The 6,873-nt window shown below is 38.8% G+C and overlaps 1 non-coding gene and 1 pseudogene across 1 annotated transcript; both read right to left on the bottom strand.

Annotated features, from left to right (window-relative positions):
- Positions 1-1,648, bottom strand: LOC140950852 (testis-specific serine/threonine-protein kinase 3 pseudogene; annotated as a pseudogene).
- Positions 1,649-2,630: 982 nt separating this feature from the next.
- On the bottom strand, positions 2,631-2,703 carry Trnak-cuu (transfer RNA lysine (anticodon CUU)). Its single transcript has one exon. It is a non-coding gene; the product is annotated as a tRNA-Lys (tRNA).
- Between the last annotated feature and the right edge of the window lie 4,170 nt (positions 2,704-6,873).

Below are 6,873 nucleotides of genomic sequence, written 5' to 3'. Positions count from 1 at the left end.
TCCCTTCACAAATGACACGCTCTGACTGTTCTCCTCTCACTACGCATTCTGATCAAACTGCCGTTGGTTGAAAACAGTTAATTAAAGCAGCCAAATCTTGCTTAAGACTTACACTGGTTTTCCTGGCTCTACCGCTGTTCATTCCTTCATCTCTTGGGAGATACTTTCAGCGTCGTTTCCAAGTCCGGAATCATGCGACTTATCTTTTACGAGCGTTTGGTTGTTGTTTTCCTTAACGCATTGGTCGAACGTCTTACCTTCAAACCACGGGTGTTTCTTAATCCCTGGAATATTAATTCTCTTTTTGTCTTCACAAAGCATCTGCATGATAAGATGCTTCGCTTCCTCGGAAACTTTCCTTTTTTTGGGAAAAACAACCGTCTTAGACACCTGAAAATTATAAGTCAGGGATATCAAACATATGAGAACTCCTGTTTGCGCTAATTTAACTTTTGTTTCGTTATAGGTAAGCTAACCGAGTTGGTAAACGATCATATTTATCATATTTATTTTGTATTTCGGCATTTCAAATCATTTTCAGGGCCTTTTTTTGGGCGGGGGGGGGGGGGGGGGGGGGTGGGACAGGGTGAGGGGGTAAGGGTGGCGCAGTGGTGAGAGGTTTTTCTCTGGGAGTTCGAATTCTCTCTCTCCTCAAAAACTAACACAAATTTCAAGAACAGGTAGAGTATCACCTCTACATGTGCTACTTCTAAACCGTTATTTTATTATTGAGTAATTTATTTATTTATTTATTTATTGTGTACCCTTACTACTTTACCTGTTCCAGTAACAATTTTAGGTTAGAATCATCGAACGGTAGCTTAGCACATAACATGGTAAACAGCACAACTCCCAAACTCCAGACATCCGAGCGGGTTCCGTCGTACGCGATACCCCGGAGAATTTCGGGTGGGGCGTACGCGTAAGATCCACAAAACGTTGAACTCAGCCGCCGTTTTCCCGTGCCACACTCCACGGGTTGTGTCCTCGCAAAACCAAAGTCGGAGAGTAGAATGTTCTTGTGGCGGTCCAGCAAGATGTTTTCGCATTTCAAGTCTCTGTGTACAACATCCATCTTGTGGAGATATTCAGACGCCTCGACCAACTGCCGGAAAAACTTCCGAGCTTCCTTCTCGACCACCGCACCGTTTGTTCTGATGTAATCTAGCAAGTCGCCGCCGTCCGCCATATCTAATACAAGGTAAACCCGAGAACCCGTCTCGATGGCTTCGTGAAGTCCGATGATGCGTGGATGCTTGAGCTGTTTCATGACTGCAATCTCGCGGGGTAGAAACTTTGTCAGGTAATCTTTTGGTGCCTTTTTCTTTATGATAATTTTAACCGCGACTTGCCGCTTCAATTTCTTAGAAAAAGCCACCCTGACTACAGCGTACGAGCCCTTCCCTAACGAGTCGCCTAAAACATAACCATACGCCGCTAAAACCATGCCAGCATTGTCTGGCGGTTCCTTACGTGTTGGGGTCGGCAAATTTATATCATTTGGTGGATTTTCTTGGTTTTCATCAACTTTTTCATTTTCGTTGTTACTTGGACCATCACTCCCCCCAATCGTTTGGTCTTCATCACCGCTGAATCCACATGCGTCTGCATTCCGCAGTTTTCTTTGCTCTTCGGACACAGCCGACATGCGGCGAAAATAACGGAAAAGGCGCTGCACCTTGGCAAAAATCTACCTTTCTGGTTTTGGCATCTGCGGGTAAAGAAGGATACTGGACGGGCGGGCGGAAATAAGGGACGCTGTAAAATTATTTCTTCACATGCTCGGTTAAGTCTTCGCAAGCAATAAATTCGAATCTTTAGAGTCCAAATAATGGATAATTACATTGTACAATCGCATTTAAATCATCAATTGTTTTACGTCGTATTAATTAAAACATTAAAAAAACTAATGCGCTTTTTAAATTCAAACCAACCTGGTTCCCAGGGTCCTCTCAAAGCCTGGGAACGAGGTTGAATGCAAACGATACAAACTTACTCATTCAGGCCCCGATCGACCAATTAAACTGGTGGCTTTTCATTACAGCTGAAGTTAAATGCCTTTTTTGTTGTTTGTAACTGTATTTTTTATTCTTTCTTCATTTTTGACCCCCACAATGCTCCTGCCCAGTCTTGTCTTATAAATAAAGACAAACAACTCTGTACGCGCTTCGCCCGGTTGCTTCGAGTGCTTGCTAATTCTGGAATTATAAAATAATTATGTAATAAGAATAATATAATAACAATAAGTAAGCAAAATTCTTCCAAAAAATTCTTCCGCCAGTGCCGTCACACATTATTGTGGCTTACATAAACTACAACACGTGAAGCATGGAAACCGATAATAGCGAGCAATTAACCCAAGTTTGTTGAAGATTCGCTGCTGCATGCAAAAGGAGAAATGACAGGTCAGGTGAAAAGTATGACGAAAAATCAACGGGTGTCTCAAAATCAGCGCAGTGCGCTTTGTGGAACTGGAACTGACAATTTTGAATCGTAAAAGTGAATTTTTTGTTTTGAATTGGCTTTTCTTTTTTTCATTGGAAACTCGCAAAATATAATCCAAATTCAAAATAAGAAGACAAATGAGCTTGAAAACAAAGGTTAAAACAAAGGAAAACAAAATGAAATAGCGCCCAACGTGGGGCTCGAACCCACGACCCTGAGATTAAGAGTCTCATGCTCTACCGACTGAGCTAGCCGGGCACCTTCCTCAGCAAGAGTTCAATTTTAAGTAATTATTCTTAATTAAAGAAAGTCAGTTTAGCTCCATCCTCCTTTTCGCCAGTTACGGCCCCTTACTTTTTAGAAAACGTAAACTTAATATTTTCACGCGAAATTTCAGAGGATTTAAGGTCCTGGAAAAAAATGGAAAGAAAGTTTCTTGGCCGGTCGTTATGGAATTTGCTAACTATTCACTTAAACGCAACCTTGCCATTATATTAATCAAGAGCCATAATGGGCATCCCATTATGGCTCTTGATAAATACGCCAATTTTCACGATTTAAGCGTTCTCAATTTCATTTTATTTTTCAAAAGGTCTAAAATTTTTAAAATGTTTAGATAAACTGAAGTAAGCAATGTATGAATTATATGCCAATTAACATTGATACCAGACTGCGTTGATACAAAATGGAACTTACCAGTAAAACCAGCTCACCAATTTCAGTATTTGTCGTTACATCAGTCCTCGGTATATGTTGTTGCTATTACTTGTTAACAATATTTTCTGTGTCAAGTTGGGACAGTTCGTTTAAGAATTTTGCCTCTGAATAATTAGAGAAGTCACGGAGTAGCATTTTTTTACTTTGGAGGTAATAGAGAGAAAAAGTGGTCAGTGAGATCTGAGATTATATTACCGCTTGTTATGGTATCTTCTAGATTGCTGGCAAAGATGTTGTCAATGGATGTACTCTTGTTGGTTTTGTCAATTGTCGGGGTCAAGTTGAAGCTTTGCAAGGATAAGATAAAGTTTTGGGCGTATTTGCAATCATGAAAGCGAAGGAGATTAATATTAAAATCACCCATCAAAAAGATCTGCTTGCCACGGGCGCTGAGTTTTTCGACTGTTCGATCAAAATATTGCTGAAAAAGCTCTGGGGAATTATCCACAACTCCGCATATTATATTTGCATGTTTGGGTAGGTGTAACTCAACCGAACGGGCCTGAAAAGCCTCATTAGAACATTTTTCGATAATTGTGTATTTAAGAATATCATCAATATACATGCCAACACCTCCAGCTGAAAGAGGTGTTGGCACATGTTCAAAGTTATAGTGGGATATAGTAGGATTGACATCCAGATTATCACATGCAGTTTTTATTCTAGTTTCTGTGATGCCTAAAATATTGAAGCGAAAAGTAAGTTCATCTAATAGATGGGTTTGGAAATTTTCCAAATTACGTTTTAAGCTTCGGATGTTGGTATGAAAGAATGAAAAACTAGAATTTGAATAGGAAGACTTATTAAATGTCTTTGTAATTGGGAAAAGCTGTGTTGAGAGAAATATTTACACCTAGTGGTTGGAGTATAGGCGCTGAGGTCGTCAGATTTCTTGTCTAAAAGACTATTTAGAGTGAATAAATCTAGATCTTGAAAGCTTGGTAAGCGATCAAGATATTTTTTAGTGCGAAGACAAGTATCGAGACTGTTATTGAACTGACCATGAGAGGATATGAGATCGCAAGAATAATAAGGCAGCTCTCGTAGGAGAGCTTTGTTTACCTTTTAGTTTGATTCACAGCTTATCGTGGTCCTAATTATAATCTCTTAACTTGTTAATGTGGCGGACAGCAAAATTGTCTAAGTCTTTGGCACACTTGATTGCGATCGGTCGAGAGTGCTCGTTTTCCCCCAGCCATACTGTGGAATTTTTAGCCCAACAAAAAGCCAAGTTTAGCCTTTGTTTCAGTTCTTTTAAACCTTATATACATACAGCGCGTTCTAGTAAGTTGAAAAAGGTTTTTACTGGGCAAAAACATCATTTAAAAAATCTGTCAACAGTAAAAATATCCGATATTAACCCGGGCCAGGCATCATGAAATTCCAGGATTGCTCCTGGACAGTCCAATCATTACTAAATAACTGAAATTACTATATGACGTGTCTTAAAACTAAACCTTCTGTATCTTTTCTACTTCTAATTAACATATTAGCTTTCGAATCCGACAAAAATGTGCTATCCAATTAATAAGCATTCACATCCAGGGCATGGCCAATAAGAGAAAAGCAATGTATTACCTTATTTAGGATTTTAAATTGCTATTACATTTAAGCTACAATTTTTTCCTTTCCTTTCAAATGCGAACACGTCATCTTTGAAGATAGGCAAAGGCTGCGCAAGAACATTGTAAGTAAACGCCTATAATAACAAAGTTTTTAGATTCTGAGACTTGGATAAAATCACTTTATTTCTTAAAAAGTTGACATCTATTTACTCGTACATGTCTGTAATTTCAGGTATGCTTCAACGGGTACTATATCAACTTACAAAATTTACTGTCTGAGACTAATGTTACTTATACTGAAACCGAGTTATGCTCAAATACCTTTAAGTTGAAGCCAGATTTAAATTCTAGCAATGGGGTCATTTGCGGGAAAAATTAATCGCAACTGTACTGGATTATCAGGGATAAAATTAACAAGAGAAATAAGAGGCGTACCCAGGATTGTTTCAGAGGTACGCTCTACCGACTAATTTCCGTGTCCCTATTAAAACGAATTCGCGTTTTTTCAAACTTTCTTGCGTTTATTCCAACTTGCTCAAAACGGCAAATGTGGACAAATTTCACTGGAGTTGAATCCTTGGGAACCGCACTTAAGCTTGAACAGAGTAAGAATAATTCACCATCGTGTGTTTATTTTCACGTCCTCCAAACTACGTGGCATTTTAAAAAATTTCACTTGTTTACCCTCAACTTTTTACAGGTACCCACGTGCGTACCGTGCGTATCCTCCTGGAAATGCCGGGAGGCATACTCGGCCTCGCACCCACAAGTAAAAGTTAAAGTATCTATGGGCCAAAACACACGGAAAATGTTTTCACAGAAGAACTCAAAACTGGAACTTTTAACCTCATGATTTAGCACAGTGGGTACGCAAGCCACAATAAATCATAGTTTGGAAAGCTTTGTATTTTTTCCTTAATTTTTCCTTCTTTTTCTTTTTAAGAATTAGTCACTGACTAGCCTTTATCATTCCGTTATGTAGGTATATGTACATGCTAATTTCATATTACCTCAATGAACCATTCTCAAAATCAAAAAATTATTTACTAGTAGCTAACTTTGAATTTCCATCTCTCTGAAAGTCAATAATGCCGAGATTAATGTAGTGTTTTACACAGACTGTACGCGGTGTAATACGGGCCTCTTGCATTTCGAATTCCCTCTCATCACAACAAATTAAAAAATAGCGATGATAAAAATTACTTTTGTAATACGCTTATATCTTGCGTAACCCAACAGTGAAAAAATCTTTCTTTCACTACATGAAATCGAAAAATGAATGTTTTATTTTATATTTCTTAGGCGACGTTATGAGGCGCTGAGGAATGTGTCACCCGAGCACCAGGGTGGCTTCAAGTTATCCACCTATCCAACCCAACAGACTAATTTCCATGTAATAAAATTCAAACTTAGCTGCGAGGCTTGGAAAAAAAAACCAAAACAAAGGAAATGACCTTAAGGTCCAGGGATAAGATGATGCATTTCTTAATTACTTTATTCCCTTAAACCTCACAGCCAAGTATGAATTTTATGAATTTATCGAAATAGAGCTTTTTTAGCCAGCAAGTTTTGTTTTCCCATTTCAGACCACTTGATGGTACCCTAGAGAAAATGTTTCTCTTCAAATGTCGTCCTATGGACGCTCATTCACGAGCATATGTACGCATAGTTCAAGAAAAGACAAAAGACAAACTCCCTAGAGAACATCACGTAGCTATAGTCATTATTGGGAAAACAAATTTTATTAGCTAAAAAAGTCTATTGGCCTATTCACTATTTTCACATTGCCAATAATGCACCTTGGTTACCCCTTCCCCTCCCCCCCCCCTCCCTCCCTGGCAAAAAAAAATGCATAAGCGTTTAAATGCAAAATAAGATCGACCTGAGAGAGGTTTTGCGAGCCCGCGAGAACGTAACAACCCCTACAAACCCTTGTCTTCACTAAAACCGCTGGACACAAAACCTCCCTTGCGTCGATGTTACATTGTCACAACCGCCTTTTGTTTTCAATTTCTCCCGGGTATTAAAGTCATTCCAAGAGAAATGCAAGGCAATTGTTATGCAAAATTTCAAAATTTGGCGGTTCAACAAGGTTTATTGAGGGTAATGTGAAAATGACGAATTTTATTGTTTTCATTGCAGCAAA

The sequence above is a fragment of the Porites lutea genome, chromosome 10 (assembly GCF_958299795.1).
Source record: "Porites lutea chromosome 10, jaPorLute2.1, whole genome shotgun sequence".
Taxonomy (NCBI): Eukaryota; Metazoa; Cnidaria; class Anthozoa; order Scleractinia; family Poritidae; genus Porites; species Porites lutea.
Note: the sequence above shows the minus strand (reverse complement) of the source record. Positions and strands in the feature narration are given on the sequence as shown.